We start from the raw sequence: 15,421 nt of genomic DNA, 5'->3' as shown, positions 1-15,421 counted from the left end.
AGGGTGTCATAGGGGGGCTGCAGGGTGTCATAGGGGGGCCACAGGGTGTCATGGTGGGCTACAATGTGACATGACATCAGACTGTGCTTATATAAATAGTGTGGAAGCACATCATTGTGGAGAGTGTCATAGGGGGGCACAGTGTGTCATGGTGGGCTACAATGTGACATATGACATCAGACTGTGTTTATATAGTGTTCAAAAACATACTTGTGGCTGGTGTTCTGCAGGGGGGCTACAGTGTGACCTAGGAGGGATCCTATGTAACCACGCAGATGTGGAAGTTTGTTCTGTGCTGTACAAAAACCGTATTGGTGACACGGTCACTAGCTGGTCACATCATTATGGATATTATGTAGTCTGTAGAAGAGATATTATGTAACAATGCAGATACAGACACTATATAAGTGATGTGAAAGAAGGGGTTAATGATACACTAGCTAGCCCATCATTATGGATACTGTTGTTCTGTAGCATGGATGCTGTGTAACAATACAGAACCATATAGATGATACAGTAACTAGCTGATCACATCATTATGTATCCGACGTGTCTTATTCAATGGCCACAATGTAACAATGCAGGTACAGATGCCTATTCTGTGCTGTACAGGAACCTATAAGATCAGGTCATCCCTGATTGATTTTTTTTTTTTTTTTATATATATAAATGTGAAAGAACATCATAATTGTTGCTGGGTGTTCTATAGAAGGGATACTATGTAACAATGCAGAAGTCATGTAGGCGATCGGAAAGAAGGGGTTAATGGTACAGTAGCTAGCTGATCACATCAGAATGGATGCTCTGTGTTCTATAGAATGGGCACAATGCTGATCTAGAAGTTTGTTCTGTGCTGTACAGAACCTATGATTTTTAATAAAATATATATAATTTTTTTTTGCTGTCCCTATATAGATGCCCATTCACACTCGTGGCAGCTGCAGGGTTAATGTATGAGAGAAAAATGTATATATTTTTCAGTATATAGTGTCTACAATCGAACTGAAAAAAAAAAAAGTAGAACACTGGTTTGATCCTAGAATCTTTAAGTGTTTTGTCTGTAATAAATGTAACAATAGGTAATTTATTACTTTTCCGTGTCAAGATTCTGATGACCGACTAATGCAGAAAAAGTTGGTATGGTAGCGGGTTTAATAGCTGTATGGGTTTGGCAGCCAGAAGGTGAAAAATCAATATTCTATAGTTGTCCAGTCCGCCCCCCCCCCCATATAATGTATAGACATATGGGTCAGCCTTACTTGGGTAGCGAGGGGTTAATGACCATAGTGGTTGATGTATGGGGAGCTCCTATGCCTTTGGCCCCCCTTTATTTCCTATTTACAGACTAATGGGTTAATTACAGTTCAAGTTTGTTTGGGGGCAGCGAAGCAGAAGTTATTGCTGGTCATAAAGGTGTCATTTGCCCTCGTCCAGATTGTGGGCGATCAGGGTGACTTCCTCCGTGTTCTGTGTTGTTGGAAGGAGAGCTGACCTCCTGGTAACCTAAGTCTTTGCTGTTTGTGTCTTACAACTTTGGAAGGGAGATGATCTGTCGCCTATTGGGGCTAGAAAGGTGACCAGGTTGTCGCTGGGGCTGCAAGTCAACAAACAGTGGTTGGTTTCTTAAGTGGCCGCTTAGTGTGACCTGATGGCAACCCCGCTTCCCGGTCCGTGTGGTTGATGTCATTCGATGATATAAATAATTGGGCAGGATTCTCTGCGGTTCCAGCGATTTGATTACAGAGCAGCGGATGGAAAGTCTGTGGCTGCAGATGTGGCCATTTCTATGGTCAGGACAGGTGCAGACGGCCTTCTCCCTCCCATCCCCCAGCCTAGTGACTGTAGTGCTGACATGGTGGTGGTGCAGACAGACGGCTCGCCATCCTTCCTCTGTCATCTACATGTCAGTCTCCTATTCCGGTAATGCAATAAACTGGCTATCTCCTTCTCTATGTACCCCATAGCCTTTTAATGGCTATAATCAATTCTTTCTAGGAACGACAGCCGGTTTTTATTTTATTGCCCGTCCACCCCTGAAGACACCTGGCACCAGCCTATGACACGGGCTGCTGTCTTGCGTGTAGGTGGTTGTATGCCACCCAGACTGACTGTCCAGACACTGGCGGTTTATTTTAGGCGTCTGGACTCGGCCATATGTGGATGCCAGTGTGCGGACAGCAAGTTGGTAGCTGGCATGGGTCCGATCTAGTGGGCAGCACTTAATGGCCTTGAAAGATGACATACCGTGCTCCTTCCAAAGTCCTCTGAGCTCATCCCATATATTTTTTTTTCTTAATCCTTTCTGTGCCTCTTATATATAATTTATTGTTCGTCTGCCCGGCTAATGGCGGTGAAATTTTCTTTCTTTTTTTTTTTTTTTCATTGTGACCCTGCTTCGTTAACCCCTTCTGTTCTCAATGTGAAAATTGATGGAAACACAATTACAATTATGACCTTCCAATTTTTCAAACCAGGAAAGAGGGCCTGGGCCTCGGGGTAGAGGGGGTCTCTTTGCCATTGTGTGCCATTGAGCAACTGTACAGTTTTCCATCCCAATCTGCGCCAGCTATTCACAGCTGGTCGGAATAAAACGAGTGTGACGTTCTCAATTTCTACCCGGCTGATTATTCCTAGCGGATAATAAAAGTTGCATTTACCAATCTCTCTACTTGGGAGGCCAATTAAATCACATTATGGCTTAAACCCCTCTTTTTTTTGGTCGTCATTATTCCCCCCTCCTTATTCCTCACTTATTATCGGTGAATAGACTCCTTCCCAATTTCCCTAGGAGTCTCTTACAACTGTGTGTCAGAGCCATTGTGGCGATGTTAACATTAATGAGGCACATTATCTGTGATAGTTGGAGGTGGATGCGTTTTTAATGGCTTGTCTATCCCCGGCTAATCATGGATTGAGGTTGGAAGCTTTGAATGGTCTTGTCTGAAAGGATGGGCCTTTTCTTTTTTTTTTTTTTTTCCCTCTCTGACTGGCTCTGGGGGAGTGTTAACCCATATGATGCCAGAACCCCGCTACCCCTATTGATATCGGTCTACCTATCCTGCAGTTGTACAGTATACGTCTGCAAATACTTTTAATATTTGTTTTTATGTTTATTTGTAATTATTTTAATCTGAAATCTCCAAAGTGAACAATTTATAAACAATATATATATATATATATATATATATATATATATATATATATATATATATATTTATTTAGCTGAAGAGCCCGGCGCTGCCCGGGCATAGTAACTAACTCTGGTTAGTTATAACAAACTATAATTATCCTCCATCCCATAGTCCCGTGCCTATATACCCATCATACATATCTTCCATCCCATAGTCGAGTGGCCATATACTCATCATACATATTCTCCATCCCATAGTCCCATGCCCATATACCCATCATACATATTCACCATCCCATAGTCGAGTGCCCATACCCATCACACATCCTTCATCTCATAGTCCAATGCCCATATACCCATCATACATATCCTCCATCCCATAGTCCCGTGCCCATATACCCGTCATACATATCCGCCATCCCATAGTCCCATGCCCATATACTCATCATACATATTCTCCATCCCATAGTCCCATGCCCATATACCCATCATACATATTCACCATCCCATAGTCGAGTGCCTATACCCATCACACATCCTTCATCTCATAGTCCAATGCCCATATACCCATCATACATATCCTCCATCCCATAGTCTCGTGCCCATATACCCGTCATACATATCCGCCATCCCATAGTCCTGTGCCCATATACCCATCACACATCCTCCATTCCTTAGTCAACCATTGTGACACCATAACGAGGGGCGGGGCTTGACGCGCGCACACTGTTTCCCCAGTAGGTAGATAGGGGCATTATGACATAATGAGGGGTGGGGCTTGCCGCGCACACACTTTTTCCCCAGTATTTAGACAGGGGCAAAATTGTTTGGTGAATTGGAACGCGCGGGGTTAAAATTTCACCTCACAATATAGCCTAGGACGCTCTCGGGGTCCAGACGTGTGACTGTGCAAAATTTTGTGGCTGTAGCTGCGACGGTGCGGATGCCTATCCCGGACATACATACCACACACACACACACACACACTTGAGCTTTGAGCTTTATATATTAGATATATACAGTGCCTACAAGTAGTATTCAACCCCCTGCAGATTTAGCAGGTTTGATAAGATGCAAATAAGTTAGAGCCTTCAAACTTCACACAAGAGCAGGATTTATTAACAGATGCATAAATCTTACAAACCAAAAAGTTATGTTGCTCAGTTAAATTTTAATAAATTTTAAACATACAAATGTGGGTCAATTATTATTCAACCCCTAGGTTTAATATTTTGTGGAATAACCCTTGTTTGCAATTACAGCTAATAATCGTCTTTTATAAGACCTGATCAGGCCGGCACAGGTCTCTGGAGTTATCTTGGCCCACTCCTCCATGCAGATCTTCTCCAAGTTATCTAGGTTCTTTGGGTGTCTCATGTGGACTTTAATCTTGAGCTCCTTCCACAAGTTTTCAATTGGGTTAAGGTCAGGAGACTGACTAGGCCACTCCAACACCTTGATTTTTTGCCTTTTGAACCAGGCCTTGGTTTTCTTGGCTGTGTGCTTTGGGTCGTTGTCTTGTTGGAAGATGAAATGACGACCCATCTTAAGATCCTTGATGGAGGAGCGGAGGTTCTTGGCCAAAATCTCCAGGTAGGCCGTGCTATCCATCTTCCCATGGATGCGGACCAGATGGCCAGGCCCCTTGGCTGAGAAACAGCCCCACAGCATGATGCTGCCACCACCATGCTTGACTGTAGGGATGGTATTCTTGGGGTCGTATGCAGTGCCATCCAGTCTCCAAACGTCACGTGTGTGGTTGGCACCAAAGATCTCGATCTTGGTCTCATCAGACCAGAGAACCTTGAACCAGTCTGTCTCAGAGTCCTCCAAGTGATCATGAGCAAACTGTAGACGAGCCTTGACATGACGCTTTGAAAGTAAAGGTACCTTACGGGCTCGTCTGGAACGGAGACCATTGCGGTGGAGTACGTTACTTATGGTATTGACTGAAACCAATGTTCCCACTGCCATGAGATCTTCCCGGAGCTCCTTCCTTGTTGTCCTTGGGTTAGCCTTGACTCTTCGGACAAGCCTGGCCTCGGCACGGGAGGAAACTTTCAAAGGCTGTCCAGGCCGTGGAAGGCTAACAGTAGTTTCATAAGCCTTCCACTTCCTGATGATGCTCCCAACAGTGGAGACAGGTAGGCCCAACTCCTTGGAAAGGGTTTTGTACCCCTTGCCAGCCTTGTGACCCTCCACAATCTTGTCTCTGATGGCCTTGGAATGCTCCTTTGTCTTTCCCATGTTGACCATGTATGAGTGTTGTTCACAAGTTTGGGGAGGGTCTTAAATAGTCAGAAAAGGCTGGAAAAAGAGATAATTAATCCAAACATGTGAAGCTCATTGTTCTTTGTGCCTGAAATACTTCTTAATACTTTAGGGGAACCAAACAGAATTCTGGTGGTTTGAGGGGTTGAATAATAAATGACCCTCTGAATAAACTTTTCACAATTTAAAAAAAAATTAAACAAAGAAATAACATTCTTTTTGCTGCAGTGCATTTCACACTTCCAGGCTGATCTACAGTCCAAATGTCACAATGCCAAGTTAATTCCGAATGTGTAAACCTGCTAAATCTGCAGGGGGTTGAATACTACTTGTAGGCACTGTGTGTGTGTGTATGTACATATATATATATATATATATATATATATATATTTATGTGTGTGTGTGTTTTTGCATTGCTTAGATGTTCTAGTCAGTGTAGACAATATGATGGTAACGAAATTGCACAACTCAACTCCTGGCCCTGTGAATGAGCCTCCTTTTTAATGTAACTTGTCTATTCCATGCTTGTCAAACCTGCTTTGCCTGCACTTTTGCATGCTGCTATCTCGTGAATGCAGACTCTGCTCGCTCAATAGACTGATGCTTTCTGTTTGGAAGGTCCAAGAGATACGTGTGTGTGTGTGTTCCCCACCTTCTACTCTCACACCTTCCACACATAGTGGGGCGTACGGATCCTACTCAGTGTGCACCAGGCATTGTGATAAATGGTGCACGTGTACGGCTCCTCTATTATGCCCACTGTGCACCAGGCATTGTGATAAATGGTGCACGTGTACGGCTCCTCTATTATGCCCACTGTGCACCAGGCATTGTGATAAATGGTGCACGTGTATGGCTTCTCTAATATGCCCACTGTGCACCAGGCATTGTGATAAATGGTGCACGTGTACGGCTTCTCTAATATGCCCACTGTGCACCAGGCATTGTGATAAATGGTGCACGTGTACGGCTCCTCTATTATGCGCACTGTGCACCAGGCATTGTGATAAATGGTGCACGTGTACGGCTCCTCTATTATGCCCACTGTGCACCAGGCATTGTGATAAATGGTATAAATGGTGCACGTGTACGGCTCCTCTATTATGCCCACTGTGCACCAGGCATTGTGATAAATGGTGCACGTGTATGGCTCCTCTATTATGCCCACTGTGCACCAGGCATTGTGATAAATGGTGTGCGTGTATGGCTTCTGTAATATGCCCACTGTGCACCTGGCATTGTGATAAATGGTGCACGTGTATGGCTTCTCTAATATGCCCACTGTGCACCTGGCATTGTGATAAATGGTGCACGTGTACGGCTCCTCTATTATGCCCACTGTGCACCAGGCATTGTGATAAATGGTGCACGTGTATGGCTTCTCTAATATGCCCACTGTGCACCTGGCATTGTCATAAATGGCAAACGTGTACAGGTTCTCTATCGTGTGGTCGGTGTGCACCAGGCATTGTGATAGAGAACTCGTACACGTGCGCCATTTAACGTGCTCTGTGCACCAGGCTTTTGTGATAAATTGCGCACGTGCACCACTTTGTACTTTGCCCACTTGGGTATCCTATGTGCATTGTACAGAGTGAAGCTAGACTGTAAATTAGAGCTAGTAATTTCCTCATTATGGTATCCTTTAGACTGCGTTCCAATAGGGGAAGAATGTGTGTGGGGGAAGGGTACAGGTTTAATTAGACCCCTGAGGGCTACCTGTCTAATCTCACAGGTGAGTGCATAAACTCGTGCTGAAATCCAGGCTGGACTTTTTAGCGAGAATAAGTTTTGCGTCAAACTTTGAGTCTCATGCACCAACAACAGAAATAGAGTTGTTGTTTCCCACCAATTGTAAGCCCACCAAGGATCTAAGGGGTAAAGTCTTTATTCCTTTCCCCCCCTGGTGTCACTTTTTTCCATTGTTTTATCTCAATAGATCTAAATCTCATTTGGCTTTTCTCCCCCCTTGGGCATCCCCCTCCCCATTATCCATCTCTTCCTCTGGCTTCTCTCCGGATCAGGGAGTCTCTGCCTGTAAATGGCACCAGTTGCCTGCTAGTGAGGCACTCTTGAGATTAAATAAGATGGAAGCACTTTACCCAGCTCTACTACTGCTCGCACCACGCGTTCAATAGCTCTTCAGAGCTAAAATCAGAAACAAAGCAGGTTGGCAGCAGTTGGCCCAGCAAACGGCAATGACACGGAATAAATGAGGGTGCAAGCACTGCTTCCTGAGCGAGCGAAATGATGGGTTTGGGTGGAATCTGACGACAGATATTTTGTGTATGGTCCGATCGATTTTTGCAGAAAGTGGAAATTGTTTAAAGGGTGACTTATTAATAGGGTAGGTTGAGTGTCGGTGCTAGGCTGGTCTTTTAGTTCATCCAGTATAAGGTCACCTCCCTGCAGAGCTTAAGAAAAAAGTGACATCCTTTTGTGTGGTGTCTGCCGGAGTGCTGAGAAAGGGCCCTGATACAGCAGACAGGATATCAAGTGTTAGGAAGTCTGGGTTAAGTAGTGCATAGACTACTGAGCTGGGCAAGACAGGCAGCCTCCTTGAATCATGGGCACTGTGTCGGGCTCAGCCATTTAGCATTTTTGGCAGTTCACATGGAAATAGACTAAATAAATAAACTAGTTCCTGGGAAAGCATCAATATGGCCCCAGTTACATTGCAGGATGGCTGTATCGTCCAATGTTTACAGGCTTGTCTTATAGTTGCAACTTGATTCAAGTTAAAGCCCTCTTTACATTTAGCGATGCACCAGCGATCCTGACCACGATATGACGCGACCAGGATCGCTGGTGCATCGCTAAATGGTCGCTAGTGAGCTGCCATACAGGCAGATCTCACAGCGATGCAGCCACGTAGCAGCGGTCATTGCTTACCTTTCAGACGCGGCGATGATGACGTCCTCCACCCGCGTCCACGCGTCGCTCGTCGGCGCCACAGGAAGCGCAGCAGGAAGCGGCCGACGAGAAACGGTCCAGGACGTTCTCGCGCGATCAGCGATAGACAGCGGGGGAGCCGGTTGGAGGTAAGTATCAGACATAGCGATATCGCTAGCAATATCGCTGCTGCGTCACAAAATCGGTGACGCTTTAGCGATATTGCTAGCGATATCGCTATGTGTAAAGCCCCCTTAAGACTTGGGCTATGTTCACACATTGCGTTTTTGCGGGGTTTTTTTTTTTTTCCCGCAAGCAAATCCTGCAGTAAAGAAGATACTTGCAGGTTTGACTGCATTTTTCCTTGTAATTTATTTTTTGTGTGTGCATGACATGCTTAATAAAGTTGGCTTTGTTCACCCAAAAAAATGCGGGGTTGCGTTTGTTCACTTTCTCATGACTTTCTATGGTGAGAAAACTCTGCTAAAAACGCTGAAAGAAGTGACATGCTGCAGATTTAAAAAGAAAAAGCTAAAAAAAACAGCAGTTTTCCAGTTGCCAGGGGGAAAAAGCAAGAGATTTCAGGGATGAGATTTTGCTGGTACTGTAAAACACACCTTGTAATTTGCACAAAAAAAAACCGCAGCGTGTGAACATAGCCTCAGTGTTGTCCAGCTGTAGATTTGCCTGGGATACGTTCAGGATGTTGGGAAAGCTGTGTGACCACCACACATACCTTGCCTTCCTATAAGACCACCTCAAAGGACTATAGGGAATTTTTTTTTTTTTTTGCAGGGTATTTTTATTTTATGGGTGTGTTCTCCTTGCGTAATAGTTTTACTTCCTATCTCCCCCCCCCCCCCAAAAAAAAAACAAACAAAAAAAAAAAACAACTTCAAATGTTATCGTGCATTAGTCAACCATAGAAATGTCTCAATGCAGTGGTGTCTCGAAACTGCTTCAGCGATGATCGGTGGGTGAAATGGACAGGAGGAGGGGGCGAGTGGTTAAGGGCCATTTAATCAGAAATGTGTATTAGCAATGTCCTAATAGCTGCCTGGTGCGGAGTCTGCACATTCTGTATATACCCTGAGAACTACGTTATCACTTATAGGGTCAGGCGCTGAGATTTTTTTTATTTTTTTTCTGTAATTGCTCTCATACAATAGAGAGCTTTTTAACCCTTTCAGTATCCTGTCGCGCACCTTGAAGCAGAAAGGCGATCCGAGCAAAGATGTAGCGCTGTCCAAATATCGATTGGCATCAGCGGGAAATCATTGAATATTTAAGATCCGGGAGCCTGTCTGGTCTTCTTTTTTTTTTTTTTTTTTTTTTTTTTTTTTTTTTCCTTTTTTCTTTCCTTTTTTTTTTTTTTTTTTTGGCCAGATATTTCACATTAATCGGATTTCTACCCGTAACATGATATAAAAGTAGCTTGCATGCCATTTTCTTTAATTATACAGGCTGGAATATTAAATAAAATATGAGTTATATTGAAATCACGCTGATTACGACAGTAGGGATAATTTTTAACAGGCGGCTGAAACCACCAATTACTCTTAATGTGACAGACGGAGGGGAACGTTCCTGTTCAATAGTGGTGCGGGCGATTTGATTATAGGCACTCGTTGATGTGCCAATGGAGGGCTTCTTAGAGCTTGGGGGTCTTTGCCTACATGAGTGGCTTCACGTCCCGCTCTGATTGGCGTCGGCTCTTGCGTTCGTGTCTGGATCTGCTGTTGAGGTGCTCATATCCCTTCCTAGAAGTCTCTGGTGTACCGATACACATATTTCGTCTCTTCCCTGGAACATTGAGCGGACGTGCTTCTAAAGTCCATGCAGACGTCAATGAAGAATTTGCATGCGGGGCCTTGAGAGGGAAATATCCGCAGTTCTGTTACCAGCTTTCTATGAAAGGAAATTCTTCCCCTTATACTAAATATGTGCCCCCCCAGCCCTTACTGGGAAGTCGGAATTTACCATCCCTTGTAAATTGGCAGAAGCCGATTAAAATCGGGATTACTACTTGATCTCTCATCCCTCCAATTCCGAGAACTTTCAGATCCATTTACAAAATTATTTGCGATATTAATAAAACTAGTTATCAAGATTCATATCTGTAAACTTTTTCCTGCGACTGTAAAGTCGCCTCCTCTTCTCTGCTCTTTGTCATGTCCGACATCTTCTATTCCGGCAGGCAACCTTCAACCCTATAAATGGTTAATGAGGAGAGCACAATAGTTTTAGTGTGGGTTTTTTTTTCTCCTCCTTTTGGATTTAGCTTATGTCGCCTGCAAAGAATGCCAGCAAAAACAAATCCGCCAACCTATCCAGTTCTCCATTCACTTCGTCACATGCGGACAAGGTGTATTATTTCTGCCTAATCTTGGGGTTTATCCGGCAGATCAATACAAGCATTACGAAAAAATAAAATTCTAAATCTCCCTATGAAAACCAAACAAAGATTGGGTAAATAGAACTGCACCCATTCTCCCCTCCTTTTGCCCGTCCCAAGCCATTCATCCCTCCATACCTCTGCTGTAGGCTGTTTACATCAATCACCCCCCCCCCCCCCCCCAAAAGAAAATTTTTTTTTAAAGCAGCCAAACAAAAGACTCGAAGAGTGACGGAAGCAACTTGAATTTCAGGCTGCGGCCACGGCGGATGATTGATTTAATATTAAACAGGTGTGTGGAATGTGCGCTCGTGTCTGGTCATGACCAACTTGACAGACTAAACAGCGTTGTACCAATGTAACCCAAACCCACTTCCCTGCCAAGTGGGCTCCCGGTCCAGTCTCTGGGGCGGAGAGGAGGAGGATCTGGCAGTGACTGTACAAAAAAAAAAAAAGGTTTGGTCATGAGTGTTCTCGCATTCCTAGAAAAGGCCATTTGCTTTTGCCAGGAGGGCAAAGTTGAATGCTAAGCAAACGCTGTAGTGCCTTATCTCTGGCCGAGCCATTTGTGACGCCTCACGTGTCAATGGGACCTCATAGCTGTTATCAAAGACTTGGGGGGTACAAGTCGCACCCTATCTATAGTTAACAGTGGAAGTAATCTGGGGCAGGAGGGTCAAAGAGGAGGACACCTGTAGTTCACTAGTAATTGAATAAGGGAGTCAAGAAGGCGCTAAAGCAAATGGATTGCGTTTACCTATAGTACGGGCGACTTTATTCTGTCCCCCACACTTGGAATCTAATTGCCTGTTTATGGGCAGCACCATGGCTCAGTGGTTAACCCCATTGTCCTTGGTGGAATTTCAACCAGGGATCCGAACTGCAAAGAGTTTGTATGGTTCTCCCTGTGTTTGCGTCGGCTTCCTCCGGGTACTCCAATTTCTTCCCACAGTCCATGGGCGTAATAGAGCATTTGGATTGTGAGCCCCAGTGGGGACAGAGTTGATGTCTGGATATGATTGCTTAATAATATGGGGCAGCACTGCAGCCTTGCAGCTCTGGAGTCCTGGGTTCAAATCCCACCAAGGACAACATCTACAGGGAGTTTGTATGTTCTACTCTTGTTTGCGTGGGTTTCCTCTGGGTACTCTGGTTTCCTCCCACATTCCAAAGACATACTGATAGGGAATTTAGATTGCGAGCCCCAATGGAGACAGCGATGATGTTTGTAAAGTGCTGTGGAATAATGGCGCTATATAAGCAAGCATAATAAAATATGGTGCGTAACGGTGGCTCAGTGGTTTTTCAGTGTTGCTTTGCAGCACGAGTCCTGGGTTCAAATCCCACCAAGGACAACATCTCCCCGTGTTCTCGGGAGTTTCTTCCAGATTTTCTAAAGTGCTTGTTTTTGGAGTGTGGAAGGAAACCAGATTGTGATGTCTGTAATGGTGCTGTATAAGCAAAGCAAAATAAAAAATGAATAAGATCTGACCAATTTGAAGGATGACCACTTTAGTGTTTAAGATTTGAACGATTGGACAACAGACATTTCAACTCCTACCGTAGTATAGTATGAATTTCTGATCCAGCTCTAGTTCCTGGACAAGTTTTTCTAATCCTTATAGGAACACTCATCTGATCGAGTGTTTGATCATTATGGTCAATGGCCAGCATGCATCCTCTAGTGTACAAGCTGGCGTGTCTGAACTCTTCTTTCAGGGGGCGGGGAAGGGGGTTGTATCCAGCTCTCCTTACAGTATAAAATATGCCATTTGTGAATGTATATTTTTCAGTTTGCTATAGGCTGTCGTTTTCCTATCTTAATAAGTGGGTGAGCGTTTCCTAATAGGGCGGATCGTTATGATGCACCAGCCGCAGCGTACCGTAGGATGCCCTCCTGTAAATGTACCAGCCTCACTGCAGTATTGTAACTTTTTTTTTTTTTTTTTATCTCTCCTTGCTGTTCTGCTGCAGTGCATCGTGGGATTTCCATTTCTGCTGAATGGGCTGCTTGTCTAAGGGGGAGGAAGTAAGTTTCCCTGTAGGATAGCGGCAGAGGGGGGATGTCCTGTTTTATATGCAAAGGAAAGCATTTTAGGGAAAAAAACAAGATGGCAAGAGAGGATCTCCCAGCACAGATCTAAGGGGGTATCTTGCACCTCAAGAGTAGTCGAAAAATGCATTTCGTTCAAGACCTCCGCTCTACAAAGGCTCCGCTGGTACTTCGCTTCCCATCGGCTAATGGTGCATTGTTACCGAGCAGAATTTAACAAATAAAGGGGCATTTAACTTAGGTTTAATAGGATACACTCTCTGCTTGCTCGTATTAATAGTGGATCTACAGGGGTCCTCAAAGAAGCCAGGAGTTAAGAGGTTTTCAGTGCAGCCAGATGAAAGGCATTTGGTAACAAAAAAAAAGAAAACGGAGGCTCCTTTCAAAAGAATCTCTAAAAACATTTGGAAATGTGCAGGTTTTAAACTCCCTTCAGTCCCGTACAATCCACGACGGGCGTTTGACGTGGAACTTTTGAAGTTGTGAAGACCCCCCCCCCTTTTTTTTTTATCCCCTTTTATTCCTAATCATTTTTCTTTTTCGCATGTGATTGGCAAGAAACTTAGTTAATTTTGGGTTTGACACTCTAGTTTCAAAAGTAGGAAAAGAAAAAAATTCCTACTTTTAAAAAAAAAAAAAAAAAAAATTTTTTTGTAGATGGCAGTCTACCCCATTTTAATTATCAGTTTTCGGCTGAGTGGTATGCAAATATAGTCAATTATGTGGGAGGTTTTTTAATTAGCAGATGTAAGTTCATGTGTGAAGTGCCTCGACTTAATCACTTTTCACAGTTATGTCGTTAATTTGTGAAGTTTTTGGTGTTTCTCAATGTCTAGGAAAGCTGTGAATTTCCTGTTTTGTATGCCTGCAAATTTTTTTTTTCTTTCCCTCCCAGCACTTGGTTGGAATGCTTAGCGAGTGAAAGTACAGCCCAGATGACCGGTAATGGTTAATACTATCTGATGATGGATTGGTACAGATGCATAAATGCCTCTCCTGTGAGAGGGGCGCCAGCGAACTTTTGAGAATGAATCATTGTGTCGGGGGTTACAATGTTTCCATAGAATTCAATGTGTTAACAGAGGCAATGAGTGGATGTGTTCTCCGTCCATCCTTGGGTTGTAGCATTTTTGCTATGGGTTAGTGCAAATTCCTGAATCGGTACCTGCAATTTAATTAGTTTTTGTTCCTGTCGGATGAAAGACTCCTTGCATAATACACTGTGAAGCAGGTTCCTCTGTCTGGATTAGCACCATTGAAGCAGACGAGCCTGGTATCTCTTGCCGGTTATTAAGAGCCGCAGAAACAGGCTGGTGCTTAGTACGTTTTGAAGTTCAAGTATTCTTTGTCTGGCCACGGAGAGCAGAACCACAAGACAAAACAGTCTTGGGCTTACTTTCTGGAATGCTATTTTGTGCCGCCCTTGAGTGTCCCTTGAAAGGCTTAGTGGAGTGGGGCCTTGTAGTTAGATCTTATTCCTATGAGAATACCTTCTTTATATAGTGCCAACATATTTTGTCGTATACATAAGCCTTTATAGAGCATTGCCTAAAAGATCTACCAACAATGACCCTGAAGAATGGAAAGATGTCGAGGACGACAGACTAGGGGATAACCAATATCAATGCACCATTGAGACTTTTTAGGTCTATGGCGCTGCAAAAGTTCTTCAAAACCAATAAAATAAAAATTAGTCCTTGGGTTGGTGGTGGTATAAAATGCATATTTTTTTGGACACTGCACAACTGATCAAATACTAACCAATGGTAGTCAATGTGCAAGTGCACCATGTGCTATTTTTGTCTGTTTTACGGTTGAAAACAGTGCGCGTAATGGCAGGCTGCTCCTGCACCCGTCCGTGATGCCGTAGAGTACACAGCTGCATACTGACATAGTTGGATCCCTAATTTGTGGCTGCGACTGGCCCCATCATCTGATCCTGGCCTAAAAGGGTCCCAGTAGTAAGATGTGGGAAATTTTTCATTTTTAAAAAAATACCTTCGATGCCAAATTTCTTGATATTGACACACATGGAGGTAATCTTCAAACTACCCTAATCCGGCGTTCAGTTAAGTGCTTTGTTACAGCCTGAATAGGGCAGTGTGCACTTTGTGTGTGCATCCCCCCTGCCCTTGATATACATCATAATGTTACATGCGGGGCTCTTGAGTTGGAGTCATGGAGTCTATAAAATTGACCGCTTTCAATTCCTAAAATATTTAATAAAGTTCAATGCAATATGTGCTGTAAATGTTTTGTTTTTTTATGAAATGTCCTATAAATGTCTGTTCCTTTCCTGTGCTAAGGATCTCGGCTTTTAGTTGAGACGAATCTGTGCTACACTTCATGTACATGTTCAGCAGTGACCAGTGGTGTGGAGTCTTGGTAAATTGAGGAGTGGGGGGTTTGGTTTACCGACTCCACAACCCTGGTTACATGAGGTCTCATGGAACGTTATGACCTAGTGGGGCGCCTAGTAAGCAGCAGAGACTCCCAAAACAACGGAATGGGAATTTTTGGAGTGGAAGTCAACACTGAAGGACCTAACGGAGAGCCGGATCAGGATATTCAGAATCTTGTTGGTTTTTTTTTTTTTTTGCTCATCTCTAATGGAGGCATTGAGAACTAATGACATCTTTGACCACCTTTTGTCTGTAGGCCATTCCTAAAATCTCTGCCA

General features: G+C 43.8%; 1 protein-coding gene across 2 annotated transcripts in view; it reads left to right on the top strand.

Moving 5' to 3' along the window:
- SKI (SKI proto-oncogene) overlaps nucleotides 1-15,421 on the top strand; it is a 92,785-nt gene that overhangs the window by 2,021 nt on the left and 75,343 nt on the right. The window lies entirely within an intron of this gene.

This window comes from Dendrobates tinctorius, unplaced genomic scaffold (assembly GCF_039654945.1).
Source record: "Dendrobates tinctorius isolate UK_male_01 unplaced genomic scaffold, ASM3965494v1 ptg000086l, whole genome shotgun sequence".
Classification (NCBI taxonomy): Eukaryota; Metazoa; Chordata; class Amphibia; order Anura; family Dendrobatidae; genus Dendrobates; species Dendrobates tinctorius.
This window is presented reverse-complemented; position numbering and strand designations above follow the sequence as displayed.